At 35.2% G+C, this 14288-nt stretch overlaps 1 pseudogene; it reads right to left on the reverse strand.

Annotated features, from left to right (window-relative positions):
• Nucleotides 1-2355: 2355 nt before the first annotated feature.
• Nucleotides 2356-3729, reverse strand: LOC127085216 (BAHD acyltransferase BIA1-like; annotated as a pseudogene).
• Between the last annotated feature and the right edge of the window lie 10559 nt (nt 3730-14288).

Genomic DNA, 14288 nt, shown 5'->3' on the forward strand with positions numbered 1-14288 from the left:
CACCATAATCACCTCTCTCTTCAGCCAAAATGTAAAACGAATTTGTATGCTCCACCATTACCTCTTTGACACATGGATTTCTAACTTTAGGGTGTAGAGTGTTACACTTTTTCTCTCTATGCAAAATAAAAAATTCATCTTCTCTATCTCTTTCTTCCGTCCTTAAAGGAGTTTAATATCCTTCAAAATTAAAAGAATCTAAAACAGAAAGAGAGGAACACTTTGCACCATAACTAGAACCACAATGTCTACCTCTTTTTCAACCATGAAAACTAGATTTCCAACCATATTGAGTTCGAAAAAAGTTGGACTTCCAATTGCACCTTGCAAGTGTTTGCAGCAAAGAGCTATACACGACTGATATTATAACTAGCTTGAGAGATTAATGAGGGATTTATGCTAAACATTTTCCCTACTAATCCCCCATGTTTTCAAAAACCATCCTCACCCCTAAAGTGAATGGGTTACCCAGAAATTTTAATCCACGCCACCCATCTCCCCATAGACAAATTATCTTCCCACCAAACCATTTTTTCAAACACCAACGACCATGATCCTTTCTCTTACACCAAAAAAACATTCTAGGGCACGAACTACCAAAGAGTTCAACAAAACTATATTCCCTCCCATCGAAGCCACTTTAATATGAGATAAATCATTCACCCAAAATTCATTTTTCACAATTCCAAAGTCCAAATGATCTTTGAATCTTCCTACCGGAAAAGAAGACACAAAACATGCTTGGCTAAAACAAAAGGTAAGCTCAAGAAACTTAGAGTCCCCCAACAAAAAAGGAACTACATATGATGGATATGGTAGTGCAAATTTCCCAACAACATAGCCACGCTCTTGCAGCACATCCTTAAGGATTTGTTTGGGAGTTTGGAAAGGAATGGAAATGAGGGTTTCAAAAAATAATTTTTTTAAAAAATATGGAGAAATCTTTAACATTTGTTGGAAAACAATATTTGTTTATAATGATAAAATAATGTTTATGTTTTAATTTTTGAAATACTATAACAATAAAAATTATATTTGAACAATTTGTCTAAGTCCTTCAAAATCCTCCTCCAATACAAATTTTGAGTTCCCTAAATTAGGGAATTTTTATTGTTATGAATAAAAACAAATCCTCTAAAACTCTCTGAACCAAAATCCTTCTATTATTTTCATTGAAGCCTTCCTACTTTTCAATTTCTTCCCCTCCAAACTCCCAAACAATTTCTTCCCTTCCCATCCCCTCCAAACTCCCAAACAAAACCTAAAAGATTTATCTAACTCATTCCTCGCCTGAACCCTAGAATGCACCACAACTGAGCCACTTGATTATCCCCTCTCTCCTCTTCCCCATCCTCTCTTAATCAACTTCGATTTGTGCACCCAACTCTTGAAATCACTAAGCCATACTTTCTCCGTCTGAACCTCCAACAATCCTACATCATCAACCTCCTTGAAACAGACAAAATCGAAGGTTATTATCTCTCTTTGTCTCAATAAACATGTCACATATAGAGCCAAACTACGAAAATAGCTTATAAAACACCCATTTTTTAGTGTCATTCTCAAAGTTGTTGAAGAAGAAAGATACCCACACGTTGTCATTAGGACGAACAAAGGGAGATAACTTGCTCCAACCAACCATGAACGACAAAACCTATAAGAGCAAAGAGCAAATGCAATTGGTCGGTCAGTCTTGGATTTCTTTTAAATGATTTTTATAATGTTACATAATTTTGTGTAAAAAAATATTTACAAAGAATTTTTTCCTAAAAGCTTCGAATGAAAATTTGGTTTGAAAAGTTATTCTGAAAATGTTATTTTAGATATTTCATCATTTTATTAAAACTCTTTTTTGATATCAAAATTTTAAATAATCACTTAATTAATATTGAAACTATTTCAAATAGTTTTTCATAAAAATTATTTTTGAGATACAATTTTTTGAAAAAATTACAATTTCGACTATGTTTTAATCTTCAATAATGTACGTTTATGTTATAAAATATCAAAATTAGTTTTTTAATATAGAAATAACAAATATAAAAAATATTTGTAATATTTTAAAAACCAGTTTTAAAAAAATCTTTTTTTTTTAAAATTAAAACAAGTAGGACAAATATTTATGCAAAAGAAAATTATTTATTCAACATAATCTTTCATATTATATATTATATATTTTATATTTTACATTTTACATATAATGATATGAGAAATTATATGATTGTTTATATATATGTATATATATATATATATATATATATATATATATATATATATATATATATATATATATATATATATATATATATATATATATATATATATATATATATATATATTGCATGAGAAGTCCTTCTTCCATCATATGATAATTCTAGGATTAAGCACAGCATAGTGTAGAAGCTCTTCATCTTGTTCGAAGAACTCCATATCATCCTCATCAAGAGTAACAAAAGCTTCAACTCCATCACCATCTTTTGTATCCATCAAAGCAATAACATTACTCACCAAATTATTCACACAACAACTCCACGCTGGTTTCCCCCACCCAAAATCAAATTCAAGCACTGGAAATTTACACCAACTTGAACATTTATAAATTACCATACTACCCTACTTCTCATTCCCAATCAAACTCTCAACCCTATCTTTGAAACTCTCCATCACGACTTTAAACCCACCTTCATCCTTAAACGTCTTTGCTTCCTTCTCTATAAACTCTTTCATACCATTTCTCATTCTCTTCACCATCTCATGTAATGCCATGTGGCACTCTTCTTCAATTGTCACCGCAAACGGCCACACAAAGTTTCCAACGGCTGTTTCTGGTACGACAGGGTCCATACGTGGACGAAGGTTTACAGCTTGATACAAAATTGAACGGTTAAACGACTGTGTTTTTGAACGAGAAGCTGAAATAGCACACTTCCAAATGAGAGCTAGAAGAATCTCCACCCTTGAAGGGTGAAACTCGATTTCACTTTTGATTTTTCTCTTAAGTTCTTCTATTTTGCATGCATCGAAAATAAATCTTCTAGTAGTGAATTTTTTGGATGAAGATTTATATGAAGCAGGAATCTCGGGGATTTCTCTCAGAGGAAAGAGAGTGGATGCGGTGGTTAAGTCAGGTAGTGGAACTGATTTTGTGGTGGCGCATACGGTGGTCCAAGTGTCGAAAAACGTCATAAGGGTGTTAAAGTCGGCGATCTTGTGTGTGAGGGATATGGTAAGTGCAGTGGAACCGCAACTGAATAAAGTAAAACGGAGTAACAACAACATGTTTTTGTTTTCGGTGGTTGGGACTGGGAGGAAGCATTCTAGGGTGTTGAAATTAGGTTTGGTTAGGAGTTCTGAGAGAGTGGTGGTGGTTTGAGATTCGATGAATAAAACACCGTCGTCGTTGCAGAGAATGGTGGTGTCGGTGGGGTCTTGGAGACGACCGGCGAAAGGGTAAAATAGAGATAATGTTTGGGAGAGTGAGGTTTGGAGAAGTTTGGAGTTATGAGAGAAGGAGTTAGAATGAGAAGAGTTGTTGGGGAAGAAGAAGGTGGAGTTGCCATGAATATTGGGTGAAAGTTGGTCGAGTAAAGAGAGTTTGTAGATTTTAAGGTTTGGTGGTGTGGGTTTGGAGGGTTTGATGAGGAATGTGTTTAATGTTTCAAGTTTTATGTTGTCGGAGATGTTGTTACTGTTATTAATCATTTCGTTGTGAGTCTTCATTTTGTAATGTTTTTTCTTGAGTGTTGATACAAGTATATATAATGTGTGAGTTTGTGATGATGATATATTGCTTCATCAAATTAACTAATGGTTTACTTGTTGCTTGGCCGTGGCGGTGACTAGGTATTTTGATGTCATAACATAATGTTATAAAACACAAGAAAACATGTTCGTGTTCATGTTGGATACTGATATTTGTAATTATGCTTAATTTATTTATTTCTTTAAAATATGTTTCAATTCTATAATTATCCATTTATCAAGATTTTTATTATAGATACATGAGACTTGGTAAAATTCAATGGCATAGATTATATATTAATAAAAAAGGAAAACGTTTTGTTTTGTGTAATCCACTTTATCACTTCCACTTAATCTTCAAGTCTTCCTACTTCTTCTTTGTCACTCCAATCCAATGTATTTATCTTTTCTCTTACTAAAAAAGTATTCTAAAATAAAATAAGAGATAAAAGTTTAAACTTTTAAAGTGAAGAAATTATATATATTGCACTTCTTTTTTTTTTCAAGATGTATTGTACTTCTTTATTCTTTTAGAAAATGGAGCTTATATGCAAATAGTTATTTTTGTTCTAAAAATGGAACAAGACCAATTCAGTTCATCAACTCATTTCCTGAAATGAAACTTTTGCGGGATTATTATATATTTTTATTGAACAACAATTTCCTCCCTCTCACTCTCTCTCTCACACAAACACACAAACAATCACACACACACACACACACACACACACACAAACATACACACATATAAAGTGTCTCATTTGCATTTTTTCATGACTCAAAATAAATGTCTCCCTAAAATACCAATACAATATTTATTATTCTTTTTTCACTATTGCCCCCCTATTTATTAACTTTCACTCTTTTCAAATACTCCACTAACTATAATAAATAAGAGTATTTTAGTAAATGATATTAATTTTATCATTAAAATCAGCATATTTAATCATTTTCTTAAGAATCGTGCAGAGCATAAATAAGACATTTATTATGAGATGGAGAAAATATGAGCAAAATAGAATCCCCTACATCAACCAGGAAAAAAACTTCATTCATGAAATTATTGATAGTTGGATCTTGATCACACCTACAATAAATCTTGGTGAATCTTGGTCTGTACATACATTTATAGGAGTAGGTGTGTGTTGTGGTGTCCAACATTCTTTAGTGTTCGAAATTTATATAACATCGGTATGATATGTGTCAGAAAAGTCAGACAGATGTCCCCAAATAAATAATTTATTTTCTTTGTATTGACATGTTTTAAATTGATGTCTGATACTCATATTCCACTTGTACAATACCGGTCAAACAAGTTACACGAGTGTTTAAAAATAAATTTATTCTTTTCTTTGTTTCAACACACCTTATATAGTTTTAAGTCAAATTTCACATATCTAAAAGTGTTAAGTATGTATTGAAGCGATGTTATCAATGAAATATTAAAGAAAATAATTTTGATTAAGATATTTTAAACTTTGATATTAATGAATAGATAAATAAAATTTAAATACTATTATATATATAATTGTATTGGTGTTCTATATTTTTGAATTTATTGCTGGAGTGTTTGTATCGTGTAGTGTCCCATGATTCGTGTCGAAATTCGTGCATGATAGTTATCCACCACTATGTAGAAGCACGACTGCCATAATTTGTACCTTAGTAATCCTCTTCTTTATGTTAAACTTGGGGCTTGAAAATCGGTCAGTTTGGGTTGACATTGGGCCCAAAACTTAAATCTTACGCAAACAAAGGTTTAATTCTAAAGGCCCAATTTCGACTGATAAAAAAGAAACCCTACTACAATAGCCAAACTTAGTAAGGTCCAACAAAAGAAGAAAGAAACTCTGCAAGAATACATAGATCAATTCACTAAGGTGGCAGTTAAAAAACGAGGGGACAAATGAAGAATTGAAGTATTGGATATTCAAGAAGGGGCTAAGGGCATATTGCATGTTTCGCGGGAAGCTAAGGTTGGAAGGATACTAAGCCTAAATGATCTCTTAATTACTGCTTAACCCTACAACTGTGAATAAGAAGTCGATTTTCCCCCTTAATTATATTTATTAGTTTTTTCCTAGAATAACGGAAACAAATCAGGAATTGACTTGTTCTCATTAAATGTAATTATTTAGTGTAATTATCTATATAGCATTGTAACCTCACTATATATATAAGAAATAACAATGAGAAAGGCATGAAGCCAGGAATTATTGACAACAACAACAACAACAACAACAACTATAAAGAAAAAATCATGGATGAAGAGATAGAGAATGATCGGGGTTGGGGAACCTAAGAAATTGTCAAACATTAAAAAGAAACCATAATAATCATTAGGATGACAAAGATCAAAGGTCTCAAGCTAGATTATCATCCAACAGTCCCTTTAGCATTTCAATGGAGAAGATCCAGAAAAAATGTGTGAATATTGAATTTAGGGAAGTCAAAATAAGAAATACTTATCTGGTAAAGGAATCAACTAGGACATACAAAACAAAGTTTTGTCATTTCCACATGAACCATGGTTACAACACTAACAAATGCATGTATTTGAACGACACAATCAAAGAATTAATCAATAATTGGAGGCTTACATAGTACAACATAGAGGACAGACAAAGAGATTACTGATGGAGGAATACAGAGAATAAGAAAAGGGATGGATTTCCAACGAAAAAACTATCCCCTCAAAGATAAAATGAGTCTCGCATAAAGACCATCAAGGTCGTAATTGGAATCGAAGGGAGGAACGATAACAGCGACGCAAGATGGGAAGACCAAAGGGGAAAACGCCAATATATCTCATGAGGTCTTCCCATATCGAAAAAAGTCTCTAAGGGAAAAATAAGATAAGAATCATCAATCTAATTGCAGTTAGTAAAGGGGAGGATGGACAACCTCCGAAGGAAAGCCACAAAGGCTTATCCTCGAGTTTTTCCATTATGGAAAGGTGGGCGGTATCTCAAACAAATTCTTCTTTTGAGTGATAACAGTAATTATGGAAAGCTTTGACGTGTCATGAATTCTCATCAATGATGGAAATTCGTGTTTTCATCATGTATTCCGATATTTTTTAGAAACTCGGGCTAAAGAGAGAGAAAAGTTGTCACCATATGAGGGATCTGAATTGCAAGACTTTAATTGAATTACGAGTTTATATTGAGATGATGGTCACCTTTGGGTAAGAGGGAGATACTAAAACAATATACCTGAAATTTCTAGTGGTCTCACGTAAAAGCGTATATAATTGCATCCTAGGAAGACCCTTCGATGCGATGCTTGACATTGTGGCTTCTCTAGTCCATCTCAAGATGAAATATAAAGTCAATGGTGATATGCGTCAGATGATACACAAGGCCCTATAGGGAGACCGCAACCAAAAAGGTAAAGAAAGTGTGGTGGAGGTCAACATGGCATACCTCAACAAAATCCAGTGAGAGATAGTGACCACCACCAAGAAAAAGGACTAGTGCTTCTGTCATGTATGATACAAATTTTTATAATTTGGCGGTTGTCATCTATAGCAGCAAGTGAAGCCTAAATTCGACAATGTTAAACCCTACTAAGACATCCACATATCAATAAGCAGCGACATAGTCACTTGGTTAAGTATTTCTATTTCATGCATGTAATATCTACTTTACATTATCATGTAATGTTTTCTCCTAAGAAATAAATAAAATTTCCAGTAAATTCTCCTTTTTATGATCTCAAAAGAATAGACACAACGAAGGTATGTTGTCATAAACACCATAAGTGTACGACTAAAGAAATCAAACCTCGTAGAAAAGTCACACAAATAAAGACAATAAACCATAATACGAAGTGGTGATACGAGATCACCCCCATCTTGGTAACTAGCCACTCCAGAGCACGGGAGGTGAGTCCCCAATACGTCGGCCTCTAACCATGTCTAAACTTGGGAACTTGGAAGAAGAGAAGACCCTTGTCTGGGCTCACTTTTCAAAGACGTCAAATAAAACTTTTAACCACAATCTCAGACAACAAAAAATTCCTAGAGATACCAACTTAGGACTCAATGAAACATGCATAACAAGTGTAAACAATGGTAAGTAAATAAAGAAACTGCAATGATGTAAAAATACATGGTAATTGAATCAAGAACAAACATTAAACCATTTCGAATTACCCTAAATTACCGTGTTTCATACCCCAAAGTTTTCCCTACTTCTTTCCACATTTTCATCTGGATCTTGGGTTATGGTTAATCTGCTTACTCATAGTCATTTATATCATTCATTTATAATTGAATTTTCTTAAATGACATCACTTGATTCAAGGGTCCATTCTTATTTACAAGGCATTGAATTATTAATTTGCAAGCTTGTGTTCATTATGCTTCATTTTAACTTTTGGCTATGGGCACAACAAATTTTGGTTGATCATTCTCTCGGATTAAGTCTTTTGAGGAACCCTAATATTGGTCTAGACATTTTGGATCATGTTGACTACATCATGACATTGAAATTGAAGGTTACTTGAAAGCTTGAATTTGGTTAAAGTCAACCATGGGAGGTTAACCTTTTTTGACCAATTTCTTTATGGACTTTTTCACATATTAGTTTATTGGCTATTTGTTTTAGAAGGATAGGTGCAAAAAGATACACAGGATATGTGGAAGATGTATTTCTACAATCTATTTAATTAAGGATATGATATTTCACTAGACTCTTGCAGACTCTACATTAGAGAAGGTGGTTGGAACTTTAATTACTACTATAAAATTCATAAACAAGAGGTAAAAGAAGTGTTTAAAAGGATAAGTAATAGTAAGGTAGTTGGACCAGATAACATACCTATTGAAGTATAGAAAATCCTTGGAGATAAAGGTATTGAGTGGCTCACCAAACCCTTTAATGAAATTATGAGGTAAAAAATGTCATATGAATTTAGAAAAAGAACTTTAGTTCCAATCTATAAGAACAATGTGGAGATACAAAATTGTGCAAACTATAGGGTGATTAAGCTTATGCGTCGTACCAAGAAATTATGGGGGAAATTGATTTAAAGAAGACTAAGAAAAGAGAGTTGATCGCTCGACTGTGTGAGTCGAGAATGGGATACAAACTGCAAGTGCACAGTTCTATCGCGTAGTTTTAAAAGATATCGATCCCACAGGGACTTATGAATCGATATACCGTTATCTAAGGTTACTACGTAAATCTAAGGTGAAAATGTTTGATTGTTTGGGGAAAAACTAAAAGCTAAACTAAGATCTAGATTAAATATTAATAAAACGGATATCGGTATGTAGTTCGTCAAAACTAGGGAATCAAGTCTTTGTCGGTTTCTTGGTTTTAAAATGAATCGTTTCGGTTAACTTTATTGGTTAAAGGTTTTATCTCAAACTCTCGCTCTGTTGAATAAACCATGATCTTATATTAATGTAGCTGTCACTTATAATTAAGTCAAAAATCATATTTTGAAATCAATAAAGTTGCAGAAACTCCTTTTAAGAAAATACTGACCGTTTTAAACACCCTTATCTCAAACTCTCGCTCTGTTGACTTAGGTTATATAATCAAATCCAAATGCTTAACTCTCGTCCTCACATTCAATCTTTAAAAATACTTTTTGGAAAAGGTCAAAATTTAATTAACTCTAAAACTTGCTCTCGCCCTGATCTAGAATTAATGCCTAACTTACACTGTCCAGTTAAAATCTCAAACTCTCGCTCTATTGGTTTTAACTTCTTTATGTCTTTTACTTTTGTAAAAAATCTTGTTATTAAACCTGTAAGTTGAGACCGTAAAAAGATTGATTTTGATTTTAAGTTTAGATAGACCGACTCAGTCTTGATCCCTTATTCTGCTTACTTTACATACCGATACCTGGGCTAATTAGCCAGACATGCTAAATAAATAAGAATTTATATCATGCATAAACAGACTCATTCCAGGCAGATAATATTGATAAATAATAAAACAAAATATTAAATAATGATTAAAGAACCTGAATGCGTAATACAATAGTCTTGAACACTCCACCACAAGCCGGTAGGATTTGTTCTTGGATTCTTCAATTAAACAGTAAATTAAATCAAGGAAATAAAACTGGAATATAACGTAAGGTTAAATCCGGTATAAAGTTGCACAATAGTTTCCGGTGTAGAAACTATTATGCGAAAAATATCTAAAAGCTAAAATGGGAAAGGTAAATTTGCAAGGGAAAAAGAATGTAAAGCTTGCAAAAGAAATAAATAAAATAAACAATGCTGGAAAAGAAAAAATAAGCAAAAGCGTGAAAAGAAAATTTGGCAGAGCTTCGGCAATATGAGCGTGGAAAAACCGAGAGACCTTTAGGTTTTTGAGATGGCTATTTATAATAGTGTTGGCAACTGCTTTCCGTTTCTCCCATTCTTCAACGTGGCTACATGCACGGCGTGGATATAGGAGACCAACTTCTCAACGTTCTTCTTCCAGTCTTTCTGAGGGCGTTACTTGCGCCAAAAAGGTAGTGGAATTGTGTGACGCCCGTCACACTATGTGTGACGTCCGTCACAAGGCTGTTTTGCGTGACGCTCGTCACGCACCCTGTGACGTCCGTCACAGGCACAGCGTTGGTGACTTGTGCGCTTTGGGCTGGGCTTTGGCATTTGGTCCCTTTTCTCTCCTTTTTGCACCTCCTTTTCTTCCCTTTTTCACTTTTGCTTCAAAATGGATACCTGACATAAATAGCAAGGAAATACTGCATAATATCTGATAAAATGAGATAAACTAAAGTGAATGATAATATAATCTAATTGAATTAAGTCTTAAAATGTGATATAATTTCGTGTTATCAAACTCCCCCATACTTAAATCTTTGCTTGTCCTCAAGCAAAATTCAGTATAGAACTTGTTAAAAGTTTTAGCCAGATGAAATTTCAAAGCACACATCAATTCGTACTAGGTTGCAAATGGATTTTCGTTTAGGAGGACTTGAGTTTAATCTTGACATCAACAACTACCGTTATAACTTAGATAACCCTACCTTATGCAAATCAGTTCAAGTACCCTATGATAGCTATCCTGGTTCCTTTAGTCTTATTTTACCCGTTTTCATTCTAGCGAAATCACATTAAGCCCTTTATCTTTTCGCGCACATAGTGGAGTAACCGGTTAGTGATTATGATCCGCTTTTAGCTAGAAGTTCTGGTACATAAGTCGGATAACTTCATTATTCAGTCCATTGCAAATTGCGGGGGATCGAACCGTAGTCCGCCCTACCAAGTTCAGTACCAGATACCTACTGAACCAACTCATAATGGATTTTTCATATTGTGTTTTTGCATGATCTGCAACTTTTAGATCAAATGATCTGGTAAGGATCACCTAATTTAATCAGTGCATTTCCTGATATATTCATATATTTTATGTTACTTTGGGGATCATTCACTTATATTCATCGGCTCTCCACGTAGTTTGCTATTAAGACGGTGCTGACTTCTCGTATAAACTACTCGGGGTTGTTATAAAACTAAAAGTTCGAGGAATCGGTATAATAGGTACTTATCCTGATCTAACATATTGAGGTTCTCAGAGCGTTGTTATGGTAATGATTTTGTTTTGATTTCACTCAAGTTTTATAAAGTAAGCAACCTTTATACTTATTGGGTGTGTTAAAAAAAAATTTTTTTATGGCTCAAGAAAATTGAGGGAATGGATAATAGAAATTTTCACACTCGGACTTAACTTAAAATGAAATTTTTTTTTTTTTTTTTTTTTTTTTAGATAATAAGAAAGGGAAATAACAATGAAAGGGAAGGTAACATACTTGAAAAATGGAAATAGGAAGAATATTGTTTCCCCCCCATACTTAAACTAAACATTGTCCTCAATGTTTTAAGGAAATGAAATACAAGATGGAAAGGAAAAAGAAACTACAACTAAGGTTGTCTTCCGCCTCTGGTTCTTGGACCTGGTGATCTCTGACGTAAGTCTAAGTTGTCGAACCTGCTGAACAACTCAGTAAACCGCTGGTCGGTTATGGCATTCCGAGCATCCTGTTGCTGTTGCATTTGATGCATCATCTGCATCATTTCGACATTCTGTGCCTGCATACCATCGATAGCATCCATAATGTCGTCGTTGGTTGCAGGCCTTCTTCGTCGACGACGTTGGGAGGATGGGCCAGTTGCATTACCGGAAGGGTTGAGCGGGACTGACTGTTGTGTAGGAGGATGATCACCTTGCTCCATTGCTTCAAACTCGTCTGTGGGCGGGTTTGTTTGTGAAGGCTCGGTGGCTTCGGGAGCGTTTAGATCATAGAGGTGGCGGTCGGGGTTTGTGACATCAGTTAGGGCGATATTTGGTAGAACAACGCTTGGGACTGCCTGGTTGTTCACCATAAGATAATATCCTCCGCCTACTCTGTTCTTAATCAGGCGGCTGGATCGACAGTAGCTGATATCCATAGATAGGGGAGGTAGAGATTCTAAAGTTTGGATTTTATCCCCTAGGTTTAGGCCAAGTGCTATGGTGGTTATTAATCCACCAATCATAAAAGGTTGCCGGCCTCTAGCACATAAGGTGCGGATATGATGAAATAGAAAGGAGGCGGCGTTTACCTTAGTATCTGGTTCGAAGACGCATTGGAGGAAAAATAGCTCCTTTGAGTTGACCTTGTTGTTGTTTGGTCGTCCAAAAACTGTGTTTTGCAAGATGCGGATAAAGTACCGGATAGTTGGGTTATGTATATGGGAAAGAAGGAGCCCTTCCCAGTTGTAGGCATCTATACCGGTAATTTTCTTAAAAAGGCCAAAAACGTCAACTGTGTTCCAGTTTGAGTTTGGAGGGATTCTGGGGTGTACCTGACCTTCTATGGGAAATTGTAACATGGTACTCAATTGGTTTTGGGTTAGAGAGTACTCAGTGTTAAACATACGGAAGGTTGCCGTACCGGTTAGAAATTCGTCTTCACCGGCGGGAGTGGTGTAGTCGTATGAACTTAAGAATTCTAAGGTTAGGGATGGGTAGGTGGGTTGATTATGAGTGCAAAGGAAGGTTAAGTCGGCTAGGCGGAGCATCCATTCGATACCTTGGAGTAGGCCTAATTGTTGTAAACAAGGTAAATCGGGGTACCTGGTGGAAACGACGCCTCGCTGTTGGAAACGCTCGAATTGCTCTTGCTGATAGTTGTCATCTCCGGATCGGAAGATGATATTTCCGAAATTTTGATTTCCCGTCATTGTGATGAATTTTGAAGGAGTGATTTGGAGTGGAAAAGAATTGTATATTTGATATGAGAGAATTGTTTGTGGTGAATGAAGGAGGTTTTGGTAGGTATTTATAGGAGAAGGATTGGAAGATAGAAAGAAAAAGTGGTTGAAGAGTAATTAAGTGTGGTTAAATGAAAAGTGAATGGGGAATGTGAAAAGGTAAGGGGTGTAACGTTCGTCTCCAACGGCTCCCTAACGGTCACATGTCTGAGGGGCGTTACGCTCGTCACAAGGGTGTGACGTTCGTAACAGGAGTTATGCGTGCCGTTCGTCATGGAGTGTGTGACGCTCGTCACACAGTTCTTTTTGGCAGGGCATTCAGCAGCGCTTCACATAATTAATCTGGAGATGAATTTATTTTGATTATTTTGTTTTATTTGGTTTTTAGATTGTTCTATTTAATTTAGCTAATTAATTTGTGTTGCCTGCTATTCTATTTCACATAATAATAATTCATTCTGAGTAACAGTAGAACAGTAGAGAACATAGCCATTGCATAAATTAAATAAAAGCTTTAATAAAATTAACATAATGTAATACAGGAAGGGAAAACAATGAAATGAAAGGAAAATAAATGCGAATCATGAATTCAAATAACATTAATGAAAAATCTAGCCTAAAACTAAATAACTTAGAAAGAAATAACTAAATTCCATCTATCTTCGGATCTCTGGCCGGAGGAGCAAAAGAGTTAACACGATGCCGCAACATACGTAACTGACTTGCCGTGCTGCTCATGTATTCTAGGACTTCATGCCTCAAGTTGTGGAAATCTTCCCTGAGGGCGTGATGTTCTGACATCAAGGCTTCAATGACGGTTTTAATATCTGTTCCTGGCATATGATGTCGGAGATCAGGCATGGCTGATTCTTCGGTCAGGACAGGCTGAGGAGGAGGATCAATATCATAGTAGCCGGAAGGTGTCTGAGGGTCAGATTCAGCATGAGAGATATGGTCAACATAGTGCTCATAGTCATCACAAATCTCATAGTCCTGGATGGATTCAGTGGATCCAGCAGGAGTTGGGGTTTCATTCAGGTTATAGAGCCAGTTCCTTTGGTTATGAACACTAGTCCTAGGATCGGGCATGGTGAATAGGCAGAGAACCTGGTTATCAATAATAAGCTCAAACTCATCAGACCCTAAGTTCGCTATGAACATAGTGTTGAAGAGGAAAGGTATACTCATAGTAGTAATGCCACAAAAAGGGTTAAGGTCAAGCATAGGCTGACGCAATCCAATAGCATTACCTATCATGGTTATCAAACCGCCTATTCTAATGGGTGCTCGCTCATCCTGGATAAGGTGGTCCAAATTAGCT

This window comes from Lathyrus oleraceus, chromosome 1 (assembly GCF_024323335.1).
Source record: "Lathyrus oleraceus cultivar Zhongwan6 chromosome 1, CAAS_Psat_ZW6_1.0, whole genome shotgun sequence".
NCBI classification, from domain to species: Eukaryota; Viridiplantae; Streptophyta; class Magnoliopsida; order Fabales; family Fabaceae; genus Lathyrus; species Lathyrus oleraceus.